This window comes from Ambystoma mexicanum, chromosome 1p (assembly GCF_040938575.1).
Source record: "Ambystoma mexicanum isolate Mex_15411 chromosome 1p, UKY_AmexF1_1, whole genome shotgun sequence".
NCBI lineage: Eukaryota > Metazoa > Chordata > Amphibia > Caudata > Ambystomatidae > Ambystoma > Ambystoma mexicanum.
The window spans coordinates 300,529,089-300,542,190 of record NC_090921.1 but is presented as its reverse complement, the minus strand read 5'-3'; the positions used below and the strand labels follow the sequence as shown (position 1 = coordinate 300,542,190).

The 13,102-nt window shown below is 46.5% G+C and overlaps 1 protein-coding gene across 5 annotated transcripts in view; it reads right to left on the bottom strand.

Moving 5' to 3' along the window:
• Positions 1-13,102, bottom strand: part of ABCA7 (ATP binding cassette subfamily A member 7) — a 2,687,121-nt gene that overhangs the window by 1,085,042 nt on the left and 1,588,977 nt on the right. The window lies entirely within an intron of this gene.

Genomic DNA, 13,102 nt, shown 5'->3' with positions numbered 1-13,102 from the left:
TTCGGAATCTCTCAACTCCCCAATGAAAAGCCAATGCTTCTTTTTCTAATACTGAATAATTTCTTTCTGCTCCTCTCAGCATTCTTGACGTATGTGTAATAACCATGTCTTGGCCATCCTTCCCAGTTTGAGTCAATACCACACTAATGCCAGCATCACTGGCATCCACTGAAATGGTGCACTTCTTTTTCGTATCAAAGATTGCCAAAGCCTCAGCCATGTCAATTTCCTTTTTTATTCCTTGAAATTCCTCTTCACACCGAACATCCCATTCGAACTCCACCCCTTTCTTAAGCAAACCTCTCATTTTGGTGACCTTATCAGCAAAATTGTTCACAAACTTATAATAGAACTCTATCATGCCAAGCAAAGAGCACAATTCCCATTTCCCCTTAGGAGACCTCACTTTTTTAATACATTCTACCAACTCCTTCCTTGGGCGCAGGCTCTCCCACAGATTTTTCATGTCCCAAGTACTCCACAACACTTTCCCCAAAAGTGCATTTATCTGACCTTAAAGGGATGGTCTAGTAAACATTTGTATTTAAAAAATAGATAGGCAACATAAAAAAAAAAAATACTAGCATTCTCCGTTTTAAAACTTCCTATGTAAAATTTTGAGCTATTCAAGCTCAAAATTCGCAAAAGCAAGCACATGGGCGCATCCATTTTGTGAAATGGAGGCCCTCCTGTGCTGGCTTTTGCGGCACTAATGAAGGAAAAGCCAGCCAGCTGTAGTAAACAAAGGCTACCGCTGGGTGGCTTTCCCTTCATTAGTGCTGTAGGCGGAGGACGGGGACCGGAGACCAGAGCAGGAAAGCTGCAGCTGAATCTCGGTAAGTGCTTTTTATTTTTTTTTAAAAATAAGCACTAGCTGTGTCCGAGCCGGAGGAGCCTGAGAAACTTGGAAAGAAAAACCGCAGCGTTTTCCAACACAACGTTGTATTTATGTTTGCGGTCGCTTCAAAAGCGACCGCAAACATAAATACAACGTTTTTAAAGCTGTGGTTTTATTTTCCTCCAGCCCGGAAAACTTAGAAAAAAAACCGCAGCTATTGCTTATTTTTTTTTTTTTAAAATAGCACTTAGCGAGATTCAGCTGCAGCTTTCCTGCTCTGGTCTCCGGTCCCCGTCCTCCGCCTACAGCACTAATGAAGGGAAAGCCACCCAGCGGTAGCCTTTGTTTACTACAGCTGGCTGGCTTTTCCTTCATTAGTGCCGCAAAAGCAAAAGCCAGCACAGGAGGTCCTCCATTTCACAAAATGAATGCGCCCATGTGCTTGCTTTTGCGAATTTTGAGCTTGAATAGCTCAAAATTTTACATAGGAAGTTTTAAAACGGAGAATGCTAGTATTTTTTTTTATGTTGCCTATCTATTTTTTAAATAAACATTTTTACTAGACCATCCCTTTAACGTTATGCCTCTCTTTCTTAAAATCCTCACCACCTTTCTCTCACATTCTCTTCATGCTTCTCCCACGTATCACAACACACTAAGATTGTCATCTTGAAAACACCACACCCCTCAATAATTTGTCCATCACCTTTTGAAAAACGGAGGATGCCGATACTAAACCGAAAGGCATCCTACAAAATTGGAAGATACCCTCATGGGTAATAAATGTAGTAAGTTCTTGATGATTTTTCAAGTTGTATCTGGTAGCATGAGGATTCCATGTCCAATTTGGTAAAGTACTTAGCACTACCAATCATCGCTAGCATCTCTGACATGTTACGTAAGGGTTGTCTCTCAGCCACTATGCACTTATTTAGTTCCCTCAGGTCGACACATAACCTTAATTCTCCACAACGACCAAGAGAGATACCCATTCCACACTCCTTGCTGGTTCAATTATGTCTGCCTCCTTCAATCTCTTGAGCTCATTGCTCACCCCATCCCTGGGAATCATGGGAAAAGGATGCAGTTTCATCACTACTGGCTTGCTTCCCTCCTTTATGACAATTTTGTGAACCATCCCCTTCACACAACCTATTTTCTTTGAAAACACATTAGGGAAGCCATCAACCACACCCATACCTTCTCTTACATTCAGAACTTGCTCACCAGTGTTGGGATCGAGCCTTATCCTTAACTCCTTTTGTTCCCTCCATCCCAGGAGCATCTCCCCACTTCTGGTAACATATACCTTTTCTTGCGTCTCCCTCCCCTTGAGCTGCAATTTCGCCATGAAGCATCCAATGACATCAATCTTATCACAATTATAACCACCTGGTCTCTTATCAGAGGATATTAGGTCCTCCACCTTCCCACCAACAACATTCTCATACTCCATTCACGTGACATAAGAGACAGTTTTGCCCCTGAATCAGCCATCATATGTACTGCCTTTGCATTGGCATATATGTTGGCAAATGGGCTATCACAGCCTTCCTCACTACCACACATTACCATGTTCACTGTGACCACCTCTACCTTTTCCTCCTCTTCATCACCAGATGATTGCTGCAGATCCTCACCCACGTAGAGTATTTTTTCCCCCTCCCCACGTATAATTATTGCAGCAATTAGCGAAATGTCCCCATCTCTTACCTTAATTGTACATAACTTTTCTACCTGGACATATTGGTGAGTTAGAAAAATGGTTTGAACTGGCACAGCGAAAACAATCTCTCCTCATTCTTGCCACCCCTCACTTTGTAACAGCGGCTTGTGGTGTCCGCGGAGTGCTGCATTCAGAGAAATCACAAAAAAAAATAAGAAAGTGGAGCGGGAAGTACTACAGGAGATTGGTGACTGGGATGGTACTGTACGCTGACCGAGAATGAAGAGGAGCATCCCGGTGCCAAATGCGTGTGGAAAAGCAACATTGACAACGGCTGCGCGAGATAGAGGTACTATAATGTAGAAGGTTCGGAGGTGTCATGAGGAAACACCTGCTTCGAACTGGTAATCCTGTGCCTCAAGAGGATTTCTTTTTTTATTTTGTGGAGTACTGCGGTGGGAAAGTCATAATGAGCAGTCTTAGTTTGTGTCATGAGACAAGATGTAGCAGGAAATACAAAAAAGTGAATGTAGTTTTAGCATTAGGGTTGCATGCACTGTGGACTTGAGTTTTTTCTTCTTCTTCCAACTTGGTCTGTAGGGTGCATTAGTGCAACATGAACTTGTAGTTATCTTAGGCAACTTATGTTAAGTATGGTATTAGATATGACAAGTTTATAGTAAGTTGGGTTGTTAGGTGGTCACCAAACAACACAGATGGCATTCTATTTTGCATGTTGAGTGCAAAGATGTATGGTACGGAGTGGTGATGCCAAAACTGGGATGGTGTAAAGATGGTAGCACTAGAGTGTGCAGTGTTTGTGTAGGTGCTAGTTTTAACTTTCCAGGTTAAAGCCTGTTAGGCTATGGACTTTTAGGAGTTAATGAATCACATGATATAGAGCTATATGGACTGGTGAATGCGGCTCTTGTCATGTGTGGTGTTAGACACAACTACATTTTGAGGATTTGCAGCTTTAGGTTGTGATATCGCAACAAGGACTTTTTGATCTTACATTTGAAAAGTATATATTTACATTTTCATGTATAGTAATATATTGCACATTTTACTGATGTTGGTGAAATGGGTGTGAGACAGAGTCATGCTGAGGTAGTGAGAGCGATGTCAGTGGGTCATACCTGGGTAGTAAAGGTGGTGTGTGGATGTCACACCTGGGTAGTCGGGTGTATGCGAGTCACACCAGGTTAGTAAAGGTGTTTTGAATGAGTCACACCAGGGTAGGCAAGTGGGAACTCGTAGTGTCCATAAAATTAGACCAGGATGTCACACCTCATGGGAGTGGTGAAGGTTAGGTGATTTGAGTTTCCCTCAAAGATAATAAATTGGTAAATTGTGCCTTCCGTCAGTTTAAGGGCTGGGATAGAGTGTTCCCACCAAGATAGACGTGGAGGTCATTCTTTTCACCTGTGTAAATCGGTAGGTCATGCCTTCCGCCAATGTAGAGAGGTTGGGAATAGTGAGTTTCCTCCAAAGTAAACAGGTCATGCCTGTCCCCAGTGTATTAGCTTGGGAATAGTGAGCTTCCCAACAAGGTGAGCATGAAGGTCCCACCTCCTGCGAGTGCCAGACAGGAAAGTCAAGCCTTCTGTCTGCGTTGAGAGGTTGGAAATAGTGTGTTTTTCCAATTAGGCAGATAGGGAGGTCGTGCCTTCAGACTGTGCTAAGGGTTGGGACTGTTGGTTCCAAAGTAGTCTGGTAGGTCATGCTTTCAGGGAGTGTAAGGGTCGGGGGTTTGGTAGTACTACCAAGGTGATTAAACGGGGAGTCGTAGTATTACCAAGGTGTTTAAGGGGGGTGGGGGGTTATGCCTTCCATTGTTATTCTTACAGCGTTGCACATCTCTATAAATAAGGTGCACTGCATGTGACTGAGTGATGTGTCTGTGTGTATGGGTTCCATGTGATATAATCGCGGCAAAAATTGCTGTGGTAACAAAATATTGCGGCAAAAATGCCACCGTTTTTGCACTGCAGTCCATGTAAAACATGCGGGAGACACCCCCCGCAACCGCCGGACCCATTATACCATTTAAGGGGAGCAGGGGACACCCCCGCTCTCCTTAAATGGTATAATGGGGCACACTTTTACCGGGTCAAACAGCAGCATTTTTGCCGCGATATTTTTTTACCGTGACATTTTTGCCGCGATTATATTACCTGATACCTGTGTATGTGGTGTAGAAAGGGAAACGTGTTGTGATGTGCTTGCTAATGTATATGGAACCCTATGATGTAATGTGGAATGTTATTGTGTGGATGAGCGAATGATGGCGGTGAGGGTTCCTAGCCCAGGCAGTTAGAGAGTCCCTGCCTGGGTGATGGGTGCCAGTGTTTGTCCTATGTAACTGTAACTCAAGAAGATGTAATAAACTTAAAAGGAACTTACAAAGAAGTCTAAGGAAGTCACTTCCTTATAGTTTTTCATATTTGGAGCTGTAACATTTTGGCATTCATCAAGCCTTGAATCCAGTTTTGACTAATGGTATTTTTAATCAGAATCAACAAACCTTAAGACATATGAAGGGGTCAACACGAATGACTCCAACATCGCTGACTGAGAAAGTTCAAACACTTAGGGGAGTTTTGAGAAAACAAGATATAGAATATGCCCTCTCCCCATCAAAGTCAAGTGTGTGTGCAATCTCTTCTAGCTTCCTTATAATAGTCGATATCTCTTTCCAATCCCAGGTTGAATTTAATGTTTCCTCATTTAACCTTGAATTAAAAAAAAGAAGGTGCCTTTTAGAGTTGGGATTTACCATTTGCCCCTCATTGTGTTTCAAAGAGTCAATTTGTTTATATTAACATTTTTACATGATAATATTTTGCAGCATAGAAAGTACAAAACTCAAAATACTTTATTCAAGATGTTTCTTCTCCCCAATCCCCTTGGAGGCTAGGGAGGTGAGCCCGCTTTGCAAGACCTTCTCTAGGAGTGTGGGCAAGAGGGGCCTCAATGGAACAGACTCCACCTTAAGGGACAAAAACTCCCGTTTTGGTGAGGAACTCCCTACGCCATTTGCCCTAGTGGCATATATGGGACTGTCAGACATGAAGAACACTATAGAAGCCAGGGACTTGGCAGAAGGCAAAACTAAAATATACATTTGAGAACAAGAAAGATGATCTGTCTCTTTAATGAGTGACCTCCATAAAACTGTCATGAGTAGACTGAAGAGTGATGATCACCAGCTGAGGAGAGGCAAAGTCCAGAGAGCAAGCAGAGGGAGAAAGCAGGGGAAGCCCCCACTGCCCTTGACGGCATGACATCTGTGTGAGGTGGAGCCGAGGAGAGGTGCAGAACCCATGACGTTCAGAAGTGGCCTGAACGCGAAAATGAAATGCGGGAGGTCCATCGTTTACACGCAATTAGAAGCTGAGGTGACAGAAATCCAAATCCCAGGGGTGGCGTGACCACAATCCTTCCATGGTGGGCAGAGCGCCTATCCAACGACGCCAAAACCACAACATGGAGGAAACTGCGAGGCATCCGCTTACCCGCAGCCATACCTGATCCCGGCGAGAGAGAGGATCGAGAGCGGGAAACCGGCAGAGTAGGGAATACAGAGAGGCATAGCAAACAAAGTGAACCCATGCAAGTACAAGCCCTGGTGACGTTTCCCTGCAGAATCAAAGGTAATGGGGAGAACGAAAGACCTGGTATGCTGCCAGCGAATCGTTATGAAGCAGGAGAAACTCGTTCCAGCAGAATTCACGAGACTTCAAGTTTAAGGTCGATCAAGTGGAACAGTATTAATGTGGAAAGAGATCTCTACCACTGGGTACAAATACCCTGGGAAGAGGGGCAAATAGCCCAAAAGTCAAAAGGTAACGTGTGGAGAATATCGGAGAGAGAATTCTGTGAATGGGAAGAAAAGCCAAGTGAACCACTTAAAGGGATGGTCTAGTAAAAAATGTTATTTAAAAAATAGATAGGCAACATAAAAAAAAATACTAGCATTCTCCGTTTTAAAACTTCATATGTAAAATTTTGAGCTATTCAAGCTCATAATTCGCAAAAGCAAGCACACGGGCGCATCCATTTTGTGAAATGGAGGCCCTCCTGTGCTGGCTTTTGCAGCACTAATGAAGGAAAAGCCAGCCAGCTGTAGTAAACAAAGGCTACCGCTGGGTGGCTTTCCCTTCATTAGTGCTGTAGGCGGAGGACGGGGACCGGAGACCAGAGCAGGAAAGCTGCAGCTGAATCTCGGTAAGTGCTATTTATTTATTTTTTTAAAATAAGCACTAGCTGCGGTCTTTTTTCTAAGTTTTCCGGGCTGGAAAGCGACCGCAAACATAAATACAACGTTTTTAAAGCTGCGGTTTTATTTCTAAGTTTTCCGGGCTCCTCCAGCCCACGGGGAGCCCGAGAGCCCCAAATGGGAAAGCAGATTTAGGCAGACAACGCAGCATTTAGCATTTCCCATTTGGGTCTCTCGGGCTCCCCACGGGGAGCCGGAGAGCCCCAAATGGGAAATCAGCTGCAGGTAGAAACACTACGCGGCATGTAAACATAACCGCGTGTGTTTCTGCCTGCTGTGGCTTTCACTTTGGGTCTCCGAGACCCAAAGTGATAGCCACAGCAGGCAGAAACAACGCGGTTGTGTTGGAAAACACTGCGGTTTTCCTTTCCGAGTTTCTCAGGCTCCTCCGAGCCGGAGGAGCCCGAGAAACTTGGAAAGAAAAACCGCAGCGTTTTCCAACACAATAACCTTGTATTTATGTTTGCGGTCGCTTCAAAAGCGACCGCAAACATAAATACAACGTTTTTAAAGCTGCGGTTTTATTTCTAAGTTTTCCGGGCTCCTCCAGCCCGGAAAACTAAGAAAAAAAAACGCAGCTAGTGCTTATTTAAAAAAATAAAAATAAATAGCACTTACCGAGATTCAGCTGCAGCTTTCCTGCTCTGGTCTCCGGTCCCCGTCCTCCGCCTACAGCACTAATGAAGGGAAAGCCACTCAGCGGTAGCCTTTGTTTACTACAGCTGGCTGGCTTTTCCTTCATTAGTGCCGCAAAAGCAAAAGCCAGCACAGGAGGGCCTCCATTTCACAAAATGAATGCACTCATGTGCTTGCTTTTAAGAATTAGAGCTTGAATAGCTCAACATTTTACATAGCAAGTTTTAAAACGGAGAATGCTATTTTTTTTTTATGTTGCCTATCTATTTTTTAAATAAAAATGTTTACTAGACCATCCCTTTAAGGGAAGAGATACTCAGAGTAAACCATCCAAGAAAAGGGGGGCTCCCTAAGAGCAAAGAAGGCATTTCACAGCTAAGAAGGTACCGAAAATCAAAAGGGTCTGGCAACCTGCATCAGAGAAGAATAAAGGTATCAAAAATCAAGCATTGGAGAACTATACCAAAAGAGGATGTGACAAATCCCTGAATGTCGTACCTGCTTCCGAAGGAGGAGCCTCTTCCCATGAGGCCAGATAGGTGAGGCTGCTACCCGATAGTCCCGCTGGGGGTGGTACTCAGCAGGAGGATGTCATGGGAGGGGAAACCCTTTTAGGACCAGCAACGACCACATCGGGAGAAAACAGTATTTCCATCAATCCCATGGCCCTAGACCCCTTCCTACAGTTACCCCACTTCTCGGTCACCTCATTCCTCTTCACTTCATCCTTCATACCCTTTGTACTTTGCGAAAGCAGTTCATGTAGAAAGTACTGAGACGAGGAGGAGCTGCAGAGCAATACCGAGTTTGGAACCACTTTTACCAGTCTAGTGATTCAGAACATTGATTGGAAGAAACAGAATAAAAACGAAGAAAGGGCTTGACGTTGGTCAACCCCCTCTGGAGAAGACGCATGAACTAGGAGGAACCAGACGTACACACAGGTATTGACCGGGATGCCAAGGAGAAGAGAGCCCAAAGCTGGTCCTGGACACGAGGACTGCCCAACCCGTGAACGAACAAGACAACTGGACGCTGCACAGGCCCAGGGAGCGGGAAGCCACACTAGTCCAGAACGGAGCAGCACTGTGGAGCTGCCGCAGAACAGGGGAAGCTCTGAGAAGGCAGCAGTATCCCGTGAACGAGCCCAGCGACTGCCACAGAGCAGTCAACTGTGCAACCTGCTGAAAGAGGTACGCGGGCAGTCGGGAAGACAGTGGTGGCTCAAGAAAGTTGTGACACAATTTTGAAACCAGGGTCTGGGACCCAAATAGAAGTAAAGGGAAGCAAGGAAGTACACCCAGCTGTACTATGGCTTGGCAGAAGAGCAAACCAAGCCTTGCACCCAAATAAAGAGAACTGAGACTGGTTGAACAATTCTTACAGTGCTTTGCAGGTTAGTGAACCAGACCAATCCTTTTTGTCGCAGTATCTGGTGAGAGGGGATCAGGTCTGCCCACCAGGGTTAAGGACCCACCACAGCCTGGGAAGCTGCCAGGCCAATCTTGTACATCGCAGTGTCTGGTGAAAGGGAACCAGGTTTACCCATCCGGGTCAGAGACCCAGTACAGCTTGGTAAGCATCCAGGCTATTCTTCCTCAAAGAAGTACCTGGTGAGAAGGGACCAAGGGTCTGGACCCCAACGAACTGCCTTACAAGCCTGAGAAGGGCTGGGGAAGGGAGACATTCCTCCAACAGTCAAGGAGTAGTTGAGACCACATGGGGAAAACTACAAAGCTAAGAACTGACTTTTGTCCAGGGGAAAGGAGTCATCTCTCTGGACTAAGAAGACCTCACTTTGATTTACTTGGCTTAGTGTTAGGGACAGATTTAGGATATTGACACTGGACATTGTCACTTTTTACTTCGGACATTCTGACACTAGTTATTTCAGATGTGGCAGAGAAACGCCTCTTAGAGTTAGGGCAAGATAGGGTTTTCGTTTCCATTTTGTCTTCTAATAAAACGTTACGCATGATTAAAAGTGTTCCAATGAGGGAAAATATTTCGATGCACTGCAAAAACCTACACTGGCTCTCAGTGAAGGCTAGGGTTCGATTCAAAGTCTGTACAGAGATTCATAAATGCCTCTATGACAATGCCCTGAAATATTGGAAGGACTGCATCAGTGTCTCTTGTTCCAAGAGATTAACTAGATCTAGTAAGCTTTACGCCTGGTTGTGCCAAAGAGCAAACAGGCGAAGGGCCTGGACAGGTCCTTTCAAGTACAGGCAGCAAGATTATGGAACAATCACTCTAAAGAGTTGTGTGCAGACAAAAATCATCTGACATTTAGAAAACAATTGAAAACAGTACTTTCTGAATGATTCCCTGACCTGACCCATCCCTTTTTCTTGAACTGATTCTCTCTCTTTTGCGCATTATAAACAAGCAAATAAATAAATAATAAAAACAAGTTTATATACAAAAACATGACCCCTCTGTGTCAGAGTCTTACTTCACCACCCTTACAAGGAAGAAAGACCCAAATACATTGTGAAAGAGTGGCAAGAACTGATACACGAAGTGACAAGAGACCAAGAATAGCCTCCTAAAAAGGAATCCAGAAGAGAAGAGACATTGCCATTATACAATCAGGAGAAGGGACACATTTTCCTGATCGTATTTAAGTTGGTTACAATAGTGGTAGTGTCAGTTAAAACTTGTTTTTGGACAGCAGACTGATTCATTTGAGACTCTGATGACTGACGAGCACCTAAGTTATTTTCATAGGTAGGGAACACCGACATAGCAATAGAGAGAGATCGGCTTTATACTTATTGTTTAATAAATAACCAGTAGAAATGTTCTCAAAGTGTCCGCTACCTTCTTCTGACCCGCCACATAATCTAAACAGTTCCAGACTTTATAATAAATGGTAATGATACAATTATAAGTTATTTTAAAGTCATAACTTTTTTAGAACTGTAAATAAAAAATGTAACTTTTTTGCTATTAAACATATGAAACCTCTTATTGAAGTTTTACACATGTTTAAATTGAACCTAAAGCAAAATTGGAAAGAGTTTGCTTTTTTCTCCACAGGGTTACTGGTTAGAATCGGCATACACCACAACTGACAGGCAAAATGCTATACTTACAATGGGACTTACTTTATATGGAACAAGTTACTTACCTGTAACTGTTGTTCTCCAGCAGGGTCTGGCATGGATTCACATGCTCATGAATATTCCCCGTCATCAGGCTGGGAATCCTCGGTAAAGAAAAAATCAGTATCAGTTTCGTTTCTGATCTGTCTTTCGTAGTAGTAACCAATCACTGATCTCTGCGTCATACTGACCACAGCCAATGACTGCCCTCTACCTAAGCCCCGCCTCTGGCAGCCATCTTCAGATTTGGTAGCACGTGAAGTGGCAGTATGATCAAGTGAAGAGCCGCAGAGGGGTAGGCGGGAGGGTTCGCATGTGAATCCATGCCAGACCCATGCTGGAGAACAACAGTTACAGGTAAGTAACTTGTTCCTTCTCCAGCATGGGGTCTGGCATGGATTCACATGCTCATGAATATAAGAATAAATAGCAGTACACACATGCACAACCACGGGGGGTGGCAAAAGGCTCAACATTAAGCAATACAAAAAACTCAAAATTAAGCATCTCTTACCTCCTCACCAGGCTCACCTTAAGCGAACAGGTTGCGCAGCACTGCTTGGCCGACCCTGGACTCCTCCCTGGAATCCCGATCGACGCAGTAGAATCTCGTGAAGGTGTGCGTCGACCTCCACGTAGCAGCCCTGCAGATGTCCAGCAGGGGCACACCAGATAAGAACGCCGTAGTAGCAGCGATCGCTCTGGTCGAATGGGCTCTCGGACGGCCTGGCAGCGGTCGGTTAGCCAACCGGTGGCAGTGCATGATGCAGCCGGAGAGCCATCTGGAAATAGAAGACTTCGAGAGAGCCTTCCCTTGATTCACAGATCCAAAGTTCACGAACAGCTGCGATGTCCTCCGAAAACTCTTTGTGCGGTCCACGTAGAACTTCAGCGCTCTAGCCACATCCAGCGAGTGCAAAGTCCTCTCGGCCGGCGACGAAGGAGACGGGAAGAAAACAGGTAACACCAGGGGCTCGTTAAGATGGAGGTCCGACGGCACCTTGGGCATAAAGGAGGGGTGCGTCCTAAGCACCACCCTCGAGGCCTGGAAAGTCAAGTACGGTGCTTTGCAGGATAGGGCCTGGATCTCTCCCACTCGTCGTGCGGAGGTAATGGCCACCAGGAATGCAGTCTTCCACGACACAAACTTCATCGGTGCGGAGTGCATCGGCTCGAATGGGGGCCCCATGAGCCTGGTCAGCACCACGTTAAGTTCCGACGCCGGGGCCGGGGCCGGGGCCTTCACCGGCGGGAACGACCGGAACAGTCCTTTCATAAACTCTTTTACCAGTCGATGGGACCACAGGGACGTCCGTCCTGTGGTTCTGGTATATCTGGAGATCGCCGCCAGATGAATCTTAATGGAGGCGTGGGCCAGCCCAGCCTTTGCCAGCGATAGCAGGTACGGCAGCACTTGAGGGGCCGTAATCCGTAGGGGGTTGATCTTCTGTGCTCGGCACCAGATAGAGAACCTCTTCCACTTATGACCGTAGCATTTGAGAGTCGAGGACGCCCTGGCCTTTGCAAGAACCTCTCTGCAATCGGCCGGTATATCGTAGCCTCCAAACTCTAGCGCTGCAGGATCTAAGCCTGCAGGTTCAGCGACGCCGGGTCGTGGTGGAAGATGGCGCCTCCTTCTCTGGAGAGAAGGTCCGCGTCCGCCAACAGCTTGATGGGAGGGGACGTTGACCAGTCCAGAAGGCCCGGGAACCAGATCTGCCTCGGCCACGCCGGTGCAACGAGGATCATCCTGCACCGGGACCTCTTGAGCTGGTTGATGAGTCGAAGCAGCAACGGCAACGGAGGGAACACAAACAGGTACAGGCCGTCCCAGGGGAACGAGAACGCATCGCCCATGCTTCTCGGCTGGGGAAACCTGCTGGCGAACCTCTTGCACTTCGAGTTTGTCGCTGTTGCGAACAGGTCGATTTGGGGTTTGCCCCATCGTCGGAAGAGTTGATCCACCTGATCCTGGCGCAGTTCCCACTTATGACACGCGCGCAGCTACCTGCTGAGCGAGTCGGCGATGGTCTTTCTTTCTCCTGCAAGGTGGAAGGGAACCAGGAACATCCCCTGGGCGACCGCCCAGTGCCACAGATCCTGTGCCTCCTTGGATAGGCCTGGGGATCTGGTGCCTCCCTGCTTCCGTATGTAAAACATTGTCGTGGTGTTGTCCGTGAAGATCCGCACCACCTTGCCCTTGAGCGACGGGAGGAACGATTTGAGAGCCCAGGACACGGCTCAGAGTTCCAGGACGTTGATGTGCAGGAGCCTCTCCTCCGGGAGCCAGAGGCCTCTTGCGTGGAGATCTCCGGTGTGGGCGCCCCAACCTTCCAGGGAGGCGTCCGTCGTCACCGTCTCCTGGTACGCTGGCGTCTGAAAGTCCTTGCCCGCCATGAGGTGCGCTCGAACGCCCCACCACTGAATCGCCCGCCGGAACACCTCGTTGAGGGGGACCCTGTCTTCGAAGGTGCCCGTCGCCTGCATTCAACGGGCCTCGAGAAATTCTTGAAGAGGGCGCATCCGTAGTCTGCAGAGGCGCACCAGGTAGATGCAAGAGGACATCATCC